This window comes from Natator depressus, chromosome 16 (genome assembly GCF_965152275.1).
Source record: "Natator depressus isolate rNatDep1 chromosome 16, rNatDep2.hap1, whole genome shotgun sequence".
NCBI lineage: Eukaryota > Metazoa > Chordata > Testudines > Cheloniidae > Natator > Natator depressus.
In genome coordinates, this window is record NC_134249.1 from 7768132 (window position 1) to 7790404 (window position 22273).

The following is a 22273-nucleotide window of genomic DNA, read 5'->3' on the forward strand; positions in this document are numbered from 1 at the left end:
TTTGGTGTTTTTCTTCAAGCCCCAGCTCCTGGAGTCATGTGATTATGTGAGAATTTTCTTCCTTTCAGAGGTTTTTCTGCATGGATGGTAGGGGAGTTGAGTTAGAATCCAGGTTAACTGTGCAGCGTAGACATATCCTATCTGGGTGCTTAACTCTCTTGGATTTTCAAAGGGGCGTGAAGAAGTACTGGGTCTGGGAATTTTGAGGGGTCTGTTAGGTGCAAGGGGTAGTTACAAACTGGGTACCATCAAAAGTGGTTAGTGTAAACCAGTGGTGTGCAGCCTGCAGGCTGCACGTGGCCTGTCAGGGTAATTCGCTGGCGGGCTGGGGGCTGCCCACCACTGGTGTAAACGGTCTGTAAAAGGTGTTAAAGAAGTATATAGAGTGTAAAATATTGACGGGCATTGGCACTGACTAGTTTATCTAGTTCCATCTGGTGTCCTATTGCTCTATAACCTTTTATGTAAAGATGTCAAGATTGCTAGAGCATAGAGCCTGAGTCTAAATAATGTATTCATTGAGGGGCATTATTAATATTTGATAAACTAAATCAACATCTCAAATGCTTTGCACCCACAGACAGGCTGCTGAACTGGTGACCAAGATACTAGGAGTTTTTAATCGCATGCATGTAAATAATAGTCAGTGTCAATTAGTCTGAGTTCTAAATGCTAAGGGAGTGTGATTTTCTTGCACGTGGAATTCACCTTGTGGTCCTTGGAATGGGAGAGGTGACAGCAAGCCAGGTTGAAGTGTTACAATTTGGTGCTTATATGATTCTTTAAAAAGAAAATCTTTTTAATTAAAGTCCAAACCTTTGTTGTTCATAAGCAAATGTCTTATAGGATTTAGAAGCTTCACCTAGAATATTTCAACTTCCCTCCAAAACATTGAGGATAAACAACTAACACGTCTTTAAAAAGTGGACCTCGACTATACAAAGCTAGGTACAATATTTACTTTTCTTGCTGTCCCTTCATGTGCAGATGGCAATTAATACTGAGATGTGCTACCAGTATTCTAACAAGAAGCTCTCAGAAAGCCTTTCACCCTTGGTGACAAGCACTGTGTCCTAGGGGTGCATGTGCTAGGAGAGAGGAGAGGTCATGCTGTCTGTTTGTTTGTTTTACTCTTTGAACTAAAACACAAGGAAGCAGCACCCCTAGCCCAGCAAATCTATATTCAGTGCATTTGCTGGAAATGTTTATGCTTTGGTCCATGAAGAATGTACAGCGTATAGAGAGAGTCCAGCTTACATCATTTGAAATGGTGGAGAAAGTGTAAGTTTGTTCCCTCACCGTGTTTTGATTTTTCCAGCCACTGTCTTTAGTTCTGTGTCCGTCTGATGAGCTGGAGAACGTCACATTCGTAGCCCCAGCAGGTCTGCGTTCTCTCAACACAAATATGGGGCACTCTGCTTCATTCTGAACTTTTGAAATCAGCCTGTTGTGTATTCGATAGCATCCTCTCCCAAACAGATCCTGGTGATACGGCTGCCCTGCTGGTTTCCTAACAGTCCCAGCCTCCTCCCTGATGCAGCGTGATGTTTGTAGCAAAGTGTTTTTAATCATTCATGACTCATTGATTTTATTTCTTTCCAAAGTCTTTGCTACTAGACTGAGAATGCTGGAAAGATGTCTAAAGACACGTTTGTCCTGCTCCGACCCCCATGTGGTATTAGACCAGACTTTCAATCAATGCTTTAGGATGAAAATACCCCTTGGTTTTGCATCTGTATTCACATGTATGCTTCCTGTTATTCTGGTTTATTATTTGTATTGTGGTAGTGGCTAGAGGCCCCGGTTAGGAATCAGGGACCCCTTGTGGTAGGTGCTGTACACAAATATAACACAAAGTTGCCCCTGCCCCAAAGAGCTTGCAGTTTAAGGGTCTGTATCTATACTGCAGAAAAAGGTGTGTTCTTAACCCAGGTTCACTAGCCCACATTAGGTAACTCAGCTTAAAATAGCAGCGAAGCCGCGCAACTCAGCTTTTAACTCCGGTTAGCAATTCAAGTTAAAGCCTGTGGGTTGAACTTGAGCTGGTAACTCGAGTTAAAATCCGAGTTGTGTGTCCTCACTGCTATTTTACCCTGAGTTTGCTAACCTGAGTGAAGGATACAGCTTTTTTTGCCATGTAGACACACCCAATGTTTATGACCCTGTCTCACTGTAGTATTGTCACAGATTCTGTGCAGTCTGGTTAGAAAGGAAAAGATCGCAAGGAGATGGTGGGCAAGTTTGCCTCACCTAACCTACAAGCCATAGAATCATAGAATATCAGGGTTGGAAGGGACCTCAGGAGGTCATCTAGTCCAACCCCCTGCTCAAAGCAGGACCAATCCCCAATTTTTGCCCCAGATCCCAAATGGCCCCTTCAAGGATTGAACTCAAAACCCTGGGTTTAGCAGGCCAATGCTCAAACCACTGAGCTATCCCTCCCCCCGCCCCGGTACAAGCCAGGTACAAGAGGCCCCATCGTGTGCACCTATTTAGATATTAAGCACCCACAGAGACCTGAACAGTTTTTTCAAGTGACAGAAGCTCCCTCATCACCAGTGAGAATGGAGCAATCCATAATTACTGCTTGATGCAACAATATATATATTTTTAAAGGATGGCAGTCAGTGACATGCCAGCCTATGGTTCCCCTCTTATTTCTGTGAGGAGGTAGGTGTCTGAGCTTACACTGAGACGGCAGTGCTAATGCTGCCACTGATCATTGCCAAAGCAGGGAGTCCGTGTCAGGGCACTGGAGAACATTCCTCCACTCCCTTTCCTGGGAATTCATTAACATTTTCTTGCTACTATATTATTAATACAACTAATTTCTATAGCACTGTAATTGGTGCTTTGCAAACACAGAGTAGGAACTGTTTGCTTCCTCAAGAACTTCTGGTCTGTGTTTTGTACAGGAAGTAAAATATTGAGAAGCTGACTATGCTTCTGAGTACTGAAAGAAAAACCACATTTGTCTTCTCTGTAGAGGAAGGTGCCCAGCTTCCAGGCTGGTCAGTAGCGGTGAATGTAGAGATGCATGAGTAGAGAGCTAAGGGTCAAATCCTGCAAACTTGCTCTGTGCGGAGCTGTCAGGGTGAGTCAATGGGAGTTCTGTGCAGGCAGAGTCCCTAAGACAGAGGGCTGCACTTCCTGGGTTTTCAACAAAGGCAGAACAGTGAACTAAAAATGTTCCTGGGATCTGATCTTGCACCCTAGAGGCTTTGCGAATGACTTCATTGGGATTGGGATTGGCCCCTAGTACGTTTAAGCATTCAGCAGTTTCTAACAAAATTTCATCTTTTGTCTCTTTTCAAGTTTTAATACAGAGGCCTTGGAAACTTCCAAGGAAGATCTGTTTGGCTGAGCCTGATTATGAGCTTTAGAATGTCTCTCAACTGAAAAGCAGCTGTGTCCGAAATGTATTAGTTGACTTGTTAAATCCAACATATCCACAATTCTGCTAATTGCCCTTGTATCATCAGTGCATTGCTTTAGTCTATTGCGAACACACACTGCCCTTGCAATCCATAGTGCAGTGTCTCAACGTCCAGCAATGCACAAACAGCAGCCGGCAGATCTATAGGAGAGGTGGTGATGCACTGCTCTCTGTGAATTTTTTATTTTATGTCAATAAGTTGGATTTATTTATTACTGCATAAAGTCCAGATCTGTGTATTTTGCACTTGGCATAGTCAGCTGAGGACAAGCATGCTTCTATACCAGTTGTTTTCTAGTTCGGTGAGCACGAGCAGGCTTTTTCTCTTACTTTGACCGTAAGCAAGTCACTTAAACCCTTCTTTATAGACGTGGACAGGTGGCATGGACAGAGAACTGGGAGTCAGATGTCTAAAGCTCTAATCTAATGGGGAGAAAGTATGGTCATGTGGCTATGGCCTGGGACTGGCCACTGGCCGAGCTGTGTTCTGTTCTCTGATCTGCCACAGCCTTCCTCTGTGATCAGGGGCAAGTGATTTAATCTCTGTCTCTGCCTCCATTCTGTATCTGTAAAATGGGGACAATGCTACTAACTGCCCACAGAGGGGCTTAATTCATTTATATACCTAAATTGCTTTGAGATCCGTAGATGGAATGTGCTATAGAAGTGCAAATCGTTATTCTTGTTAGGTATTAGTCTGCCTTCCTCTGCAACTGACTGCAAGTCACTTCGCTGAAATTTTCACAAAGGATCACAGGTTTTTTGTGCTTCAGTTTTTGGCTGAGACACCTTGGGCCTGATTTCCAGAAGCGCTCAACATCCACAGCTCTGACCAGGGTCAGCGGGAGCTGCAATTGCTCAGCACCTCTGCATGCAGGCTCTCAGTGTCTGAATTGGGTTACTCAAAATCTGAACTGTCCAATTTAGAGCCCCCTTTTGAAAATGCTGGCCTTAATCTCTCTGTGTTTCTGTAAAATGAGGGTAATAATATATCCCTGCCTGAGAGGGGTGCTGTGAGTATTAGGTAGTTTATGTTTTCAAAGCACTTTGAAGGAGAAAAGAGCTGTATAAGTGATAAGTATTCTCATTAGCTTCTTAAGTTACATATTTTAAAAAAAACAACTTACAGATATGGTAGCTTTACCATTCCAGTTTCAAATGCTTCTTTCAAAGAGTATGCGACAATTGCACCCAAAGACCATAACCATTGTAAAAAGCTGTGTACCATTGGTCAATGTAACCTCTTTTTGCATAGAATAGAGGCCCTAATATTTTTAGCATGAGTTCACAGTACTTCCTTTTATTCTAAGGATGGCAAAATTGTGCATTACTCAACTTCATGTTCAGTTTAGTTGCAATTCAGAGCAGAGCACCATTGTAAGACCAATGCACAACTTAAATTATAATGGACCACCACATCTACTGTAGTTAAGGTCTGAACCAGCTTTCTCTTTAAAGCTGGTCTCTTCTAAGTGTTCTAACATCTGCACAGTTACTTGAATTGCCTTGAGATCGGTTGTGATTCCTGGGGGTGCAGGATAGGGTTAGTGATCCAAATCTTACTTGTGTCTTATTCTCAGTTAGAAAGGTTTTGCCGTGGCCCTCTCTGCAGGGGGGTCTTTTTCACCTTTTGTGAAGTAATACTGTGTCATGAAAGTACAAGTTAAATTGCATGTAAGGAACACTAACCAGGATTGGGTTTTTTGCAAGATAGCATTTGAGTTTTTGAAGAAATTGGACATATTTGACTCAAGTAAAGGAACTCTTGGATCTGAAAGGCAACGTTAGGTTACCCATTACTTAGTTCCTTGGGTTGGGAGACACACACAGGTAAACGGGTCTGTTCATAGCATAGTAATCCAAGGAATGTCAGAAGCAGGCCACCTTTGGGAGTCTGTGTTCATTCTGTAAACAGATTTCGAGGAGACGCAGTCATTTCCCCAGCTTTCTACAACTGTATTTGAATCATTGTTGATATTTTTTGCCCCAGGAACCTCAGGATGATGATGTCCACAGTCTGATCTCAGAGCTAACTGTTTATTCACCCACATGCTGTCATTTTCTAAGTTACATTTCCCCTCCCCATACAGTCACAGCTGCATTGTGGAACGAACTTTGCAAGCTGTGATGACTGTCTTCCTTGAAACTAGATGCTATCTCTTGACTGGGTACCTGGGGTGGATAGGGGGTTGGAGAAGCAATTATAATCTCTCCAATGAATACTCTGGGTCACCTCTGTGACAATTGTTGTCTCTTCTAGGACAAGGGACCCAATGTGACTTGTAAACTATCTCCGATGTTATCAGCACAGCATGGTACTTGTAACTGAGCCATGTGACCTACACATGGCCAAAGATTTCCCATGGAAACAGAGCTCAAAGTGTGAATAAAAAACAGGGTATCTCTTATAATGCTACAGTGTAGGTCTAAGCTTGGTGGGGGTGGGGACTGCACACGACTGAGTTTTGCACTCTAAATGCATGACAGTGACAGGCAGGTAGGGTCTGATCTCGCAGGCCCTTAGGCACTTGAGTAGCAGTTATGATTGTGCCTTGGGGCTTGTCTACACTGCAGCCACTATAGCGGCACAGGTATGGCACAGCTTTGCCACTGTAGTGTAGATGCTTCCTATGTCGACAGAAGGGGTTTTTCTGTCAGTGTAGGTAATCCACCTCTCGGAGAGTCCTTCCGTCGACCTAGCCACGTCGACGCTGGGAATCAGGTCAGTCTAGCCGCAGTGCTCAGGATGTGAAATTTTTCACAGTGATGTTGCTAGGTTGGTCTAAGGTTTAGGTGGAGACCAGGCCTTAATGTTTACTGGATCAGGCCTATAGAGAACACTAAAACCCAGTGGCCTAATGGCTAAAACACCAGCTTCCTAAATTAGGGATTGAGAGTTTGAATGCCAGCTGGCCTAATAAGGGAGTATTTTCAGCTACAAGTTGTTGGCTTTCAATCACATGCTATTGGGTTTAATGCAGGGACCACCGGATGAAATGTGAGACTAGGATCACAATGGTTCTTCTGGACCTTAAAATCCATGAGTATAAGGTACATGGCAAGGGTAAGAGTGAACAGTACAGAGTGAAGGCTTGTGTATGCATAGCTTTTGTTCTGCCCTAAATACGTCCGTTTCAAAACTGCTGTAGTTATACTGATACAACCCCTGGTGTGGGTGCAGTTTTCCCAGTTCAAGATGACTGTTCTAGTATAACTTATTTCTGTAAATGTACAGGAATAGGCCATATTGATGTAAGCACCTTTATGCCAATATACCTGCATTCCCACTAAGGGTTGTCCCAGTATAAATATCTCATTGTAAAATCCCCCACTGACCAAAATAGTGTCGTTACAAAAACTGGGTGTAGACCAGCGTGAAATCTGATCAGACCCTTGGGTTAATTTTCTTTCTCACACCCTTTCAGGACAGTCGTTGTCTTTGCCTGGGTTTTCACTCATTCCAATGAGAAGGTGAGAAATGTTTGTATAATCTGTAGAAGAGGTAGTGCTTAGCTCCCAGAGCTGGAGACCAACCCAGAGCCTGCTTGCTTTGTATACTGGGTAAAAGGTGCATTGTTAAACAAAAGAGAGATGTTCCCAGAACATGGTGTAAGAGAGGCCCCGCAGGAGGTGCCTTTAGGTTGTGAGCCTTTCGGAGCATTGGACCTGCTCTGTGTTTGGCCCTGATCTCCCACTATATGACACCTTGCACATTTACAGCATCGTACATAGGAATACTAAAACATACTAGGGAGGGCCTAGGCATTGTTAGTAATTTGTTTAAAGGGGCTCAATTCAAAGCCCACTGAAGTCAATGGCAGGTGTTCCATTGATTTCTATGGGCTTTGGATCAACCCAAGGTCAGGAGATGTCAAAAGCTTAGGGCCAAATCCTGCAGTCCTTACTCAGGTCTGAATTTCCACTGGCTGCATTGGGAGATATGGTTGTTAAAGACTGTACAGTTTGACCCTTTTTGTCTTATTTCCAGTGCTAAGCAATTGGTCAGTTTCTAATTCCATGACTGTGAGCCACTTACTTAACCTTTCTGCCTCTGTTTCTTCCGCTGTAAGATTGGGATAATAACGCTTGTCTATGTCACTGGCAGGGCTGTTAGTGTTAGCTTGGTAACATGCGTATAGTGCTTTGAAATGTAAAGGGCTGTTTAATGGCTAAATAGTATTATTAACTTGAGCAATGGATAGCTCTGTATGCAGTAAGACTGCAGATTCATTTTTACAATCCTGTGCAAGAGTATTTGCCTTTCCTATACTCTGCTAAACCACTTGTGACCTTGGGGTTTTTTGCCTTCCTCTGCAGCGTGTGTGTGCGGGTCGCTTGTCAGAATTATCTGGGTCTATCTCACTCAGTCGTTTCCCTGCCATGGCAGGGGCCTCATGCATTGGTGCATCTTGGTCCCTCCTGTTCTCTGCCTGTGGCACATCACAGTCTAGTCTCCTGTGGGCTGTGATATGGTCTCATTTGGGTGGTTGGGTTTAGTGGGCAGACGCTGGGTGCGGTTGGTGGCTGTGATATACAGGAGGTCGGACGAGATGATCTGGTCACCCCTTCTGGCCTCAAACTCTATCACTTGTCTAGAATGAGAGGGTGCTATTCTCTGTTCACAGTTGCACCATGGTAATCCCATGGACTTCACTGGACCTCCTCCTGCTTTACATTCAGGTAAATGAGGGGAGAATCATAGAATCATAGAATATCAGGGTTGGAAGGGACCCCAGAAGGTCATCTAGTCCAACCCCCTGCTCGAAGCAGGACCAATTCCCAGTTAAATCATCCCAGCCAGGGCTTTGTCAAGCCTGACCTTAAAAACCTCTAAGGAAGGAGATTCTACCACCTCCCTAGGTAACGCATTCCAGTGTTTCACCACCCTCTTAGTGAAAAAGTTTTTCCTAATATCCAATCTAAACCTCCCCCATTGCAACTTGAGACCATTACTCCTCGTTCTGTCATCTGCTACCATTGAGAACAGTCTAGAGCCATCCTCTTTGGAACCCCCTTTCAGGTAGTTGAAAGCAGCTATCAAATCCCCCCTCATTCTTCTCTTCTGCAGACTAAACAATCCCAGCTCCCTCAGCCTCTCCTCATAAGTCATGTGCTCTAGACCCCTAATCATTTTTGTTGCCCTTCGCTGGACTCTCTCCAATTTATCCACATCCTTCTTGTAGTGTGGGGCCCAAAACTGGACACAGTACTCCAGATGAGGCCTCACCAGTGTCGAATAGAGGGGAACGATCACGTCCCTCGATCTGCTCGCTATGCCCCTACTTATACATCCCAAAATGCCATTGGCCTTCTTGGCAACAAGGGCACACTGTTGACTCATATCCAGCTTCTCGTCCACTGTCACCCCTAGGTCCTTTTCCGCAGAACTGCTGCCTAGCCATTCGGTCCCTAGTCTGTAGCGGTGCATTGGATTCTTCCATCCTAAGTGCAGGACCCTGCACTTATCCTTATTGAACCTCATCAGATTTCTTTTGGCCCAATCCTCCAATTTGTCTAGGTCCTTCTGTATCCTATCCCTCCCCTCCAGCGTATCTACCACTCCTCCCAGTTTAGTATCATCTGCAAATTTGCTGAGAGTGCAATCCACACCATCCTCCAGATCATTTATGAAGATATTGAACAAAACCGGCCCCAGGACCGACCCCTGGGGCACTCCACTTGACACCGGCTGCCAACTAGACATGGAGCCATTTATCACTACCCGTTGAGCCCGACAATCTAGCCAGCTTTCTACCCACCTTATAGTGCATTCATCTAGCCCATACTTCCTTAACTTGCTGACAAGAATACTGTGGGAGACAGTGTCAAAAGCTTTGCTAAAGTCAAGAAACAATACATCCACTGCTTTCCCTTCATCCACAGAACCAGTAATCTCATCATAAAAGGCGATTAGATTAGTCAGGCATGACCTTCCCTTGCTGAATCCATGCTGACTGTTCCTGATCACTTTCCTCTCATGTAAGTGCTTCAGGATTGATTCTTTGAGGACCTGCTCCATGATTTTTCCAGGGACTGAGGTGAGGCTGACTGGCCTGTAGTTCCCAGGATCCTCCTTCTTCCCTTTTTTAAAGATTGGCACTACATTAGCCTTTTTCCAGTCATCCGGGACTTCCCCCGTTCGCCACGAGTTTTCAAAGATAATGGCCAAGGGCTCTGCAATCACAGCCGCCAATTCCTTCAGCACTCTCGGATGTAACTCGTCCGGCCCCATGGACTTGTGCACGTCCAGCTTTTCTAAATAGTCCCTAACCACCTCTATCTCCACAGAGGGCTGGCCATCTCTTCCCCATTCTGTGATGCCCAGCGCAGCAGTCTGGGAGCTGACCTTGTTAGTGAAAACAGAGGCAAAAAAAGCATTGAGTACATTAGCTTTTTCCACATCCTCTGTCACTAGGTTGCCTCCCTCATTCAGTAAGGGGCCCACACTTTCCTTGGCTTTCTTCTTGTTGCCAACATACCTGAAGAAACCCTTCTTGTTACTCTTGACATCTCTTGCTAGCTGCAGCTCCAGGTGCGATTTGGCCCTCCTGATATCTTTCCTACATGCCCGAGCAATATTTTTATACTCTTCCCTGGTCATATGTCCAACCTTCCACTTCTTGTAAGCTTCTTTTTTATGTTTAAGATCCGCTAGGATTTCACCATTAAGCCAAGCTGGTCGCTTGCCATGTTTACTATTCTTTCGACTCATCGGGATGGTTTGTCCCTGTAACCTCAACAGGGATTCCTTGAAATACAGCCAGCTCTCCTGGACTCCCTTCCCCTTCATGATAGTCCCCCAGGGGATCCTACCCATCCGTTCCCTGAGGGAGTCGAAGTCTGCTTTCCTGAAGTCCAGGGTCCGTATCCTGCTGCTTACCTTTCTTCCCTGCGTCAGGATCCTGAACTCAACCAACTCATGGTCACTGCCTCCCAGATTCCCATCCACTTTTGCTTCCCCCACTAATTCTACCCGGTTTGTGAGCAGCAGGTCAAGAAAAGCGCCCCCCCTAGTTGGCTCCCCTAGCACTTGCACCAGGAAATTGTCCCCTACGCTTTCCAAAAACTTCCTGGATTGTCTATGCACCGCTGTATTGCTCTCCCAGCAGATATCAGGAAAATTAAAGTCACCCATGAGAATCAGGGCATGCGATCTAGTAGCTTCCGTGAGTTGCCGGAAGAAAGCCTCATCCACCTCATCCCCCTGGTCCGGTGGTCTATAGCAGACTCCCACCACTACATCACTCTTGTTGCACACACTTCTAAACTTAATCCAGAGACACTCAGGTTTTTCCACAGTTTCGTACCGGAGCTCTGAGCAGTCATACTGCTCCCTTACATACAGTGCTACTCCCCCACCTTTTCTGCCCTGCCTGTCCTTCCTGAACAGTTTATAACCATCCATGACTGTACTCCAGTCATGTGAGCTATCCCACCAAGTCTCTGTTATTCCAATCACGTCATCAAGCCCTGAGATTTACTTTTCAGTCCTCAGAAGCACCATTACCTTGAGCAACAATTGTTTCTCTTCAGAGACAGAAAGCAAAGCGAGACTTGGAACAATAAGTCCCAAATGAGTGTATGACATCCATGGATTCTGAGGATCATCCCCCTATTCCAAATTTTTCTAGAATCAAAACTTTTATCACAGATAACATGCCACAATGAACCACAACTACAATGGGCTGATTTTGGCAATAGGCTGTAGCCTTATCATGTAATTGCATAGAACACCCAAATAGGTAGTAGTCCTTGCAGTTAGAACCATCTGAATCTACCTTGGGTTCAACCTTTCTGGAGATGATGGTGGCAGCAGTACACAGGCCCGGAGCCAGCCTGCATGATTAATGTTCTACAAAATGCCTATATTCATGCAAGCAATTGGGACACCCTGATAATGGAAGAGCCCTGGTAGATAGTTGGGATCTAGTCATATCCTGCTGGGTGGTTAGTATTAACTCGCCTGCCTAATGCACTTCCTGGATTTAGGCCTAACCACAAGTGTCCTATCAGGGATACTTCCATGAAGCCTCCCTCTGCAAGGATTACTCACAACAAAACCCAAGTAGCAGTTTGCTTAGGTGCAGCTCCAACTCCCTCACCCAATGCACCGATGCACACACTACCAGCTATAAACATTTCAACCCAAAATGGTATGTCCAGGCTGAGCATATCGGAGTGGATCACGGAGCGCTGCAACACATCAGGACAGAACAGCCTGGAGCAATGATAAGGAATGCCCACCTGATGCTGAGCCATGTTGCCATGATGTCACATCTCACAGGTGGTGTGTTTCTCAGCTTGATCGGCTGCATCAGGATTGACGTCACCACCATCAAATCCATTGTGGTTGGCGGTTGGACCCCTGCTAACATCACACTGAGAAGATAAACAGGGCCTGGCCTTGTACCTGGGCAGAGTGGATGCAAATCACTGCCAAGTCAGAGTTGTCTGCTCACTTATGCCAGTGTGGGTGTTTCACACCCACAACACAGTATTCAAGGCTGTGGGGAATCAGGTCCACTAAAGCCTACCCAGCGCCTTCCACCAAGTAATGTTCCCTGCAGTGCACAGTGACTGTATCTTGCTCTAAGGGAAGGAACTTTTTCCCATTTTTTGTCCCTGATCTCCTCCCCAGAGAGCATCCATTGTGGTACCCAGCCAGGAGCCTTGTTTCATTTTGCTTCCGTTGCTAGAATTCATTGCTGTGACCACACATCCAAACTCAAAGAGGAACGGTTCCCAGTGGCAATGGAGCTGATCGGAAATAAAGGAAGCACACCACAGGGGGCCAAGAACCCACTCTCATGAAAGTGCCACAAACACATCGGATGTATGACTGGAGGGTCTTTATAGCCTGCAGTTCTTCAGCCCAAAAGCTCCCAGAAAAACCAATGTTGCTGCCCCACCTGTGAATGGGTGGGGTCCAAATTTCCCTTGGGGTAAACCCTGGAAGACTGAGGACTGGCGGCTGACAGACTCATGCCATCAGGAAGAGAACTCCTTAAATTGCCAGCATTATTAATCATTTTGCAAGCTGTACATCCAGCTAATGCACTTACCCAAAGAGGCTGGATATACCTGTCATGCTCTTGGTTGTCATTCCCTTATCTTCCATAGGAAAAAGGCAGCAAGTTTTACCTCGCAAAAGCAGCAGCGATTCTATGGAAAATTATTTTGATTGATCATGTAACCGAGGAAGCTGCGACTGTTCTGCAGTGTGGTTTGTGGGATTTTATCAGCGGGGTTGGCATTTTGTGGGTTTGCTATGAAACAGTGATAGATAGCAGCATTGTAAGCTAACACTTTTCTTTTTCTTTTTTTTTTTTTTTGCATGTCCCTCTATGCTTTGCCATGGTATAGAGTAGTAAACTAAAAAGGCAAGGCTAGATGTGGTAGCTGTCGTCTGCAGCAATTCTGTGGGTAAGAGGAGGAAGAGAGATCCTTGCAGACTTTGGCATGCCTTCCCACAGCTTCCTGTTGTCCCAGGCAATGATGAAACAAAGAACCAAAAGCATTTCACGTAGTAAATAGATGAAGGCTCAATAGGCCCAGCTCTGCAGTGATTGGTTACAGCAGCTCACAGTGTATAACCCACCCCATCAAGTGTCTTCACTAAGAATGATACAATTAAAGCAACTCATCTTCTGTTCTTCTGCACCTGTTTGCAGTGTCGTGGTAGCCCTGTTGGTGCCTGGACATTAGAGAGGCCAGGTGGGTGAGGTAACAGCTTGTATTGGGCCAGCTTCTGTTGGTGAAAGACACAAGCTTTCGAGCTTATGCAGAGCTCTGTGTAAGCTCAAAAGCTTGTCTTTTTCACCAACAGAAGTTGGCCCAATAAAAGATACTACCTCACCCACCTTGTCTCTCCGTCTTCACCTGCACGTTCTTCCCAAAGTTATGAAAGTCCCTTAAAATTGAGGCCACAAGGTATAACCATCAATGCCTGCATTTTATTGGGTGAGTGATTTTGGTGTCCCATTCAGTGAAGATGCTGCAGTAAAGTGTCCTATAGTTAGGACGAACGGGTTGATCCTGCTTCCATTGGATTTAGTGGTAACCTTCCTATTAATTCTAATGGGAGTAGTATTAAGTCCCAAATCCCTGCTCGTCTTCATCACCCAAGCAGTCCACTGAAGTCAGTGGGGCTACTCATGTGGTTCAGATTTGGTCCTAATCATTATAAAAATGATGACGCTCACGTGAAGCAAGGTGCGGGCCCCAGATTCCATGCCTGCTCAGCAACTTGCAGGCTTCCCCACTTCCTCTCCTGCAGTAAGACTTGGCACAGAGGAAACTGTCTAACCGCCTCCAGTAACAGGAGCAGAAGGAAAGTAACTATTATGATTTGTATTGTGGGAGCATCCATGGGCCTTAATAATGGAGTGTGCTAGGCGCTGTACAAATGCATGCTTTTTATACTTCTGCAGCATCAAGAGATCCTGATCAGGGATTGTGCTAGGCTCTCTTTGTTGTGGCTTAGTGCCCAGCAAATCATACAAACTATCCCTGTTCCTTGTCCTGCGAAGAGGCCTTTTAAAAGTCATCTGCACCTGATAGCATCACAAGCTGTCTTGAATCTTCAGAGTGGGGCTGGTGCTCCTCTTACTGGCACTTTGTTGGCACCAGTGTTAAACTCTCCGTTGACTTGGAAGAACAGAGAAGTGAGTTTCCATAAGATGAACAGGAATATTGATTTTATTGGATTTAAATCCACTGCTGAATTTAAAGAGGAGAAAAGTACCTGAGTTTTGCTGGCATGGTGCTATTAAACACACCCTTATCAGTAAGCTCTGGGGTTCCGCTAAAGAGTTAAATGGGTCATAGTGATTAAGGCTTGAATGGTAAACATTTCACAAGGGCCACTCCATTCTGCTCTTGCCCTGCAACTAATTAGACTTAGCAGATTCCTCCCCTGTGTGGCCCATTCCACACCCAACTAATGCTTTCATGATGCCAGTGAAAAATGAGGAGTTTCCTGGGCTGGTTTCACAGCATTACCCATAACCAGCCCATTTGGTCGCTTCGTAAGGCTCAATTTGCTCCTTTGCCAGAACACCGCTGGATTGGTTGCTCTTTTCAGTCAGGTTGCAGGTCAGGCATTTTTGTAAACTCTGATTTTTTAAAATGGAGAAGGGCTTTGATTTATTGACCCGTTGCCTCTGCAAATTGAGTTGTCTGGGCTGACATCTGCAGATAAGAGGCTGTCAAGTAATGGCTTATTATTGATGGATTGCCAGCGTGGGCAGTTTGCTTGAAGAAGAATCAATGGCAATCAATCTTCAAAGTATAAACTTTCAAGGAGGAGACTCGTTTCCAAATTGGGTGCAGCGGGTCAGGACGACACCATATCTGACATCCCGACTGTGTTCGGCTTTAATCCTGCAACGATGTATGAAGCACAGAACAAAATGGTTTTCACATCTGCCTGCTTTCAAGTCTTGGATTTTCCTTCTCTGCATTTCAGGGCCGGATTATGCATTATTCTAAACTCTTCCTGCAGCGTACAGAGCACTCTCAACTCCCGTGGATATTGATGGGAGTTGAGAGAGCTCAGCACCTTTCAGGATGGATGTGGCCTTAAATTCACTGAAGCCCAAAATCATGGAACAGGGAGGGGTGGTTGAACAGTCTGTGCTATGACACATCAAAACCAACCAGTTTGAACACTTTATAAATAAAACAAAACATCTATTTTAATGCCTGGTAACAGAGGTTTCCTTCCTGTGGGTGACTGAATTTAGGTGATAGCAGAGCAAAATATCCACTGTCACCAAATGTTTATTGTTCCTTATGGATGCTGTCACTCTGGTGTGAGTTCATTTTAAAAAGTAGACCTAACCCTTATTTAACACTCCCATGACATTTTGGATTTTTAGTGCAGTTTCAAACGAATAGTTTAAAAAACAAAATGGGATTTGTGATATTTTAAGGATGTAACACTCTTTAAAATGTTTAGAGATTTAGCATCAAGTGGGGAAGATTGAGGGCTGGATTCTGATCTCATGCTACTGGCTTCAACTGAGATAATCCAGATTTACACTGATATTCATGTGATCAGACCTGTCCCCTAAATCTTCTAGATTGAAGCAGCAAACATAGCCCTAAAATATGAGTATTTATGGGGGTAGGGTGGGAGGGGGAGCTTGGATTCCTACTGGCTATGAAGAGTAATTAAGTAACGGGACATAAAATAGATGAGACGGCAAAGGAGGAAATGTTGCTGTGATGATAATACAAGAAGATAAAAATGGAAGAGTATAAGAGAATCTATTTCTAAGGGATAAGTCTTTGTCTTTCAGTTGCAATGTTGTCATTTTAACCAAGAAAGCTCGGATTGAGAAGCACAGCTATGGGGTTAGGGAGAGGGAATTAAATTGCTCCAATTAAGATATAATGTAGGGTGGCCGGAGGATGAGTGGACAAGATTACTTCCAACTGTCTTGTTTAGCTATTGGATTTGTTGCCAGTAAGCAAATCCTCATTTGCATAGGCCTTTAATCTGTAGAGAAAAATATGTGTTTGTCGGGAGCTGTAACTGTGCTGCACTATTGAAAACTATATTTTTAAAACTGTTCCTTTTAACTAAAAACACTTCCCCCCTCAAATCTTTTCTGCCATTTTTAAAGCAGAGATGAGCCAAGACATGATAAGAAGGAAAAAACTGTCAGGGAGAAGGAGCTGTTTTGACTAAAGCTTCATTAGAGGGACCCTCCACCAGTTTGTCGGGAGAAAGTCAAGAGCAGACATTTAAACTATGTGTCTTATAGAGAAACCACTGTAAAAAAATGTGGGAAAGTGCATATTAGTCTCAGGGTTTTTAAAGTCATTGGAGGTAGGGAGTTTGACATAGACTCTTGCTAGAACTTCAGAAAGGGATTAGCACTTGTTTATGGAGCTATTCAACTTTGCATGTAGTCCTGAAATGGCATTTCCTCATGTCTGCAGCAGCCCTCATTTCATGAAATGGATGCAACTGCTGAAAAAAGATCTCGCGTGAGCATGCTCACTGGAAGATTAATCCTTTAGAGGGAGTTGGAGAGTTAAGCTACTGTAATTTCTCTGCAGTTGGCTGCAGTAAACAACTGCTCTAAAGACACGAGGAAAAAAAATTGACAGAGGTACATGGGACTAATGTACATATCTTTTTGTGTTTCTACTTTAACATAGAGGGGTTGATAAAGGTTTTCTCTATAGAGAACTGGGAAAGAAGGATCTTTGTTATGATTTTATGGGTAACCTTCATGTTGTGGGTTTATTTTGTTTTCCAGGCCACTGTAATCCTATTTCAGTGCAAGGCCATACTGAGAAGCTGGTTTACTTTCTAGAAGTGGGTAGAGCCCTGTTTCTGCCTTCATGTTGGGCTAAATGAATATACCAGTTGAGGCCTGCTGCACATTCGTGCTGTGTTGGCAGGAAGGAGCTGATAACACTCAATACTTTTCGCTTGTGAGCATAGCCCAATGTTATTTTTTTTTTTAAATATGCTTCTGTTGAAAGTAAATTTGTAAAGGGATTAGCTTTGATTGCTTGCAGAAGAATAGTCTTTTTATTACATTTTTAAAAGAAAATGCATAAAGAACTGCCAACTTGTTATATTGGTGAGATATCTTAGCTTTGGTCTAAAGGGCGATCACTTTTGAAGGCTGAGAGAAGCCTGCCTTGGTGGCAAGGGAATTGTTGTGTGCACAAGGACTGTGTCAAGGTGAAACTGGGCCATTTTGTTTTTCAGTCGCTCTTTTGTGAGTGCAGCCTGAAAGAGTGAAATCATCTGCCAGTTATTAGTGAAAGGACAGCATGGTATCAGCTCTTGCCCTGAAAGCATGGACGGAGGAAAACATTGTTTACCATCCTTAATACTTTAATTAACAACAACATCAGCAACAAGAAGCTTAAGACACTGCAGATCAAGGGCCAGCCTGGTCCCTGCTGTAACTCCATTGAAGTCCAGCCCAGTTTAGTTTCTTTCTTGGGCTGAGTCAGCACTGTGTGAGAGCTGGGAAGGGCAGAGCTCAGTAACCCACAGCTTGGGTGTTTGCCACTGAAAACTTCTAACTTAATCCTTTGTAGGGGATGATGGAATCAAGGTGAACTGAATGTCAGTGAAGCATGCTGGGGATTTTTTTGGAGTGGGGTGGCATTGATTATTACATCACTAGCTTTAGTAATTCACCCCTCTTCAGTAGCAAGAGTGCTTATGGACTGCTTCCTACCTTGTTCGTTCCAGGACTGTATTACTGGAGCAAAAGGGGGGAAGGGTGCACTCCTCCTAGTTCTGAGGAAGCTAAAGTATCTTGCAATATGATGAGAAAGAGTGAACAATAGGCAGCCGTTCTTTCTGTACAGTCTATGCCATTGAGAAACTGTGCTGGATGGCTGTGATGCTAGTCCTGGCCTTGGCCGCTGTTAATGAATTTCCAGCAGCAGCAGGAGTATGTCTTTGCAGTGCTGCATGTTGGAAAATGGCTACTTATGTCCTTGGTGGTGGTGTGAAGAAGGGGATTGTGTTTTAACAGGTAGGCAAATGCTGATGGCTCCCACTGGATTCTTCCTGCAATAGCCGTGGGCTTAAACACAATACGCAGGTGAAAGTTAATGCAGTCAAATGAGTTCAAAAGGGCATTTCTGTGACAGACTTTGCTGAGCTAGATACACTGTGTTTTTCAGGAAGATTTTGCCAGACCATTGTTGAGTTTCTTAGGTTTATTTTTCACTCGGAACCATCTTTCACTCCTTTCCGAAAGCTTTGGCTAGCACAGATTGTCAATGTTCTGTGGACATTTTTAGGGAATACTGATGGGAGTGTACGTAGGGGAAATAATTAGCTACTAAATGCAAATGGATTGCATTTTACTGTTTTAAATACCATTGTAGTCTCTCTGAGGGAGGGTTAATTATGTCTTCCTTTTGTTGGGTGCGAGGAAAGGGTTTTTTATATATATGGGGAGGAGCATTGTTTTCAGAATATGTTTTCAAATGTGATGGAACAAAGCTGTGTTTGTCATCTCGGAAAAGCTACAGTTCTGCTGGGATCCAGCAATGCTGCCTGGTTTCTCAATGTGTGTGTGTTTCCTAACAAGGGTTTTTTATCTTTTGTCTGATGCCAGTGAAGGATTTTCATGATGAGAAAAACCACTCAAACTCAGGGGAAATTACAACTGGCTGAAGCAAAGGGGGCTGTTTTCAATTTTTAAAGATAAAATACAAGGAAAAATTGAAGAAAAAAGACTAAAACAGGACTTCAAACCTGATTATTTTGTTTGTGGTGGGCATAGCAATCATCTCTCATTAACCCACCATGCGTAAGTGCTGGCGTGTCTTGCAAGTATAGAATCCAAAGGTCTCATAACACCAGGGCTGTGGGCATACAGTGAAGGAACCTCCTGTTGAGTAGGATCCATATATCATGGTGTCTCTCGCAAAGTGCAGACAGTTCTTGTTTCCTTCCTCTTTTTGTAGAAAAGTGACTATAGCGCCTGAATCAGAGCTCTTTGCCCTCCTCATTCATCTCAACCTCGTCCAGGGGATGGGCAAGAATTAACCTAGTCACTAACACAATTCCAAATGCTCATCTCAAAAATCTCTTCCAGCCTCTGGCCTTGCCTCCTCTCACTTGTTCTGTTGGAAGGTGGTCTAGGGCTGTAGTGTCTGGCACCAGAAATTAAAGGGAAGACTCAACAAGGAGAAATACGACACTTCAATGCACATGCCTTTTGGCTCAGAACCTCTCTGCTCTGGTCAGCTTACCCTGGGGTAGGACTGAGGCTTTGCTCAGCTTGGTTCAGACTAAAAAGAGAAAACAGTTTCAGCATATTTAGCCAGAAGTCCAGTCCTTTGGTGTCACCAAACCTGCAGCTTCTCAGGGTGTTCATGTGTCCTGGTCAAAGCTTGGTCTCGCTTGGTAGGATACTAGGACTTCCTTCTGACAGATCCCCCAAGCTACCTCTCTTTCCTGTTGATGAGCTCATGTAGAACACCTTTCTCTTTCCAGCTAGGATGCTGGGCAGCTTCTCCACGACAGGCAAGGCCTTCCCACTGGTTCGTTTGAAGGGAATTAGCCACATCCCTGTCTGACCTACGTTTAATCTGGACTGAGTTTAAACGGTGAGCTCTTAAAGGTGTTAGGTAATGTCCTAACTAACACATTCTGACAGTCAAGTGTAGATAAGGCTGTGTAGATTTTAACAGGTGCTAATCTGGTTGAGCCAGAGGCCGGGCTTCCCCCAGTGTAGCTCTTGCTGCTAGGAGTGCTGGGACAGACTGACTGCTAGAGGCAGGTTAGCCACCTGGTTGTCTGGACCCCATCTGAGCAAGGTAGGAGAACGTAGTGATTTAATCACCAGCAGCGTGTCGATATTAGTGCTCCCATTATTGCTCTTGTAGCTGGAGCTGTACCATTGCTGGTGCGGTGTTGGGAACTTGGAAGAAAAATGCCAGTGCAGAGCAGGCCTTGATGTCTTTTACTAGACTCCTAGACTTCATTGTGAACCCCACCTAAGGAAGTTAGGTGCCCAAATCCCATTGGATTTTCAGTGGGATTGGGTACCTAACTTCCTTAGACTTCTTTGCAACTCCGAGCTTTAGGGCCAGTTTCTGCTTTTTGTTCCACTAGTGCAACTCTGCTTAATTGAATGGAGGAACTGAAAGCCAAATAGAGTCTTGCTGACTAGTAGATGCCTAGCTCTTTGGCAGACGACAGCCCCTGAGTTTGTTAAAAGCAGGTCATAAGAAATAAAAGAAAGTGGAACTGACCAGCCTTTCAGACACCTGAGACCAGTTCTCAGAAATGTTATAGGGCTACAGCAGTGATCCGAAGGCAAAAGCGACTCACCAGATAGGCTATATGATACATATTCCTCAGTCATTACTAGCCAAATAATGACCATTAGAGCTCATTGCCTTTGCTTCAGTATCTTTACTCCTTCAGCCGGTCGTTATCAGGTGGGCAATGACCTGAAAGCCAGACATATGGCTTAAGCATTGTAATTGTCCACTATGCTGAATCCTCTTTTTGCTGGAAAACTGTGCAAGGGTTTTCTTTAAAGCACGGTGTTTGTCTCCTCTTGTGCCTTGTTGTGTCTTGCACTAGAAGTGGAATCATATCACCCCTCTCCTCAAACACTTGTCCTGGCCTCCTGGCCCTTTTGGAATCCAATTCAAAGATTGCATTTCAGCTTTTCAGAACCCTCAGAGGGCTCCTAACTGCTGCACTCTCTCTGCTCTGGCAACATTGTTCACTGCCAGTCCCTCCAGCACTGGTGGGGAAGGGATCAGAGTCCTACCTACACATTCAGTATGGCTGTCCATCTGCCTGAGTCAGGTCCCCACCTTCCCTCAGCATACACGAGCTCTGTGGAGTGTTCTGCAATGACTTGTGGTGGATGGGCAAGAAGAATTGGACTGTATCATAATCAGCCATGGGAGTTCTGCCCTAGGAAGATTGCTCAGCCTCCTGGTGTGATGCCACTAGGAGGGGACAGAGCAGGGTGTAGGTTACACTGGCTGGAAAGAGGAGTCTCACCTGGGCCTATCAAGGCAGGTATATAAAGAGAAAGTGGGAAGTAGTTTAGAGGCTCTCTCTCAGGGAAAGAGAGTCTTTTACACATCTGCAAAACAAGGTTAATAACTATGCTACCAGCAGGAGGACAAGGCTTAATTGATTAATGAGCATAGGTAAAGTACCTTGGGATTCTTGGATGAAAGGTGCTACAGGGGAACAAAATGTTGTTATTGTCCATAAAGTTTCTTTGAAAAATGATATACAGTGAAAGGAGAGAGTGATGGTGTGCAACTTGCAGGGGAAGAACAATAAATGAAACAGCGAAGGGAAAGATCTGAAATGTAAATTATACATATGCAACGATGCTAGTTACAAGGAGGGGAGAATGGAAAGACCCGGGAAAGGACAGGTGGGTGGGGAACAGGCAGGTTTTTAAGGTAGTCTTTGAAGAGAGGAAGTGACATAGTTGCTTGCGAAGAGAAGGAAGTGCACAACAGATCATTCTTAGAGCGTCCTCTACTCCCTGACCTACTTGCTATCAGTAATTCGCAGTTAGAAAGGAAAACAAAAGAAACTGAAGTTCTCCTTAGAAAAGATATAGATCCATTTTTCCACTCTGCCTTCTCCAGGAACTCTGCATCAGCTTTACGGAAAAGGGGAGAGGCAGATGTCTGGAGTTTACAGTGAACCCTCTGGAGAAAGCAGAAGGGTAAACCCAGGGCCACATATTTCACTCTAGTGTTATGAATCATGATACTGAAGGGGGACAGTATTGGAATCCTGAAACCAGACTCAGATGTATCTACCAACTTTAATGTGCAAGCCCCTTAATGCAAGAGCAGCTATTTCTTCAAGAACGATACAGGTGTTACTTAATTGGCTTGCCTGGGGATACATCTCACCATAACACATTGTGAGCGTTAGAAATTATCTGTCCCTAACCTCCTTCATAATCCATTGCAAACTAAAAGTCTGCTTTCCCTGCCTCTGCGCCTGGAGGAGCCCCCACTAGCTTGATATATCTTAATTTCATTTTATTTTCCAGATCATTTGATTTCTCAGTGCTTCTGCAGTCCTTAGTGTTCTTGGGAATCTTTGGGTCCATCAGTCTTTATCTCGGAGTCTTTGGTTTCCTTGTCAGGCCCTTAGCAACCTTGAAACAAAGTTCCCAAACTGTCTCTCATATGTAACCCAAACTGCTTATGATCTGGAATCTTTCAGTTAGTGTGTGTACAACTCTTGGTAAATCGAATTCTGCCCTCTTTGTAGTATGACACTGGTGCTCTCCTTTCCCCTCTCCCTCCTCTACTGTTGGAGATTGGGAATTAAATGCCAAA

The 22273-nt window shown here is 44.5% G+C and overlaps 1 protein-coding gene across 4 annotated transcripts in view; it reads left to right on the plus strand.

Moving 5' to 3' along the window:
- Positions 1-22273, plus strand: part of EHMT1 (euchromatic histone lysine methyltransferase 1) — a 170200-nt gene that overhangs the window by 9060 nt on the left and 138867 nt on the right. The window contains exon 1 of one of the 4 annotated variants that reach the window (XM_074973878.1): positions 16518-16557. The exons of the other annotated variants lie outside the window; for them this stretch is intronic. The gene's annotated coding sequence lies outside the window, so the exon portion shown is untranslated. Of the gene's footprint in view, positions 1-16517; positions 16558-22273 lie in introns of those variants that run through there. 4 annotated transcript variants of the gene reach the window in all.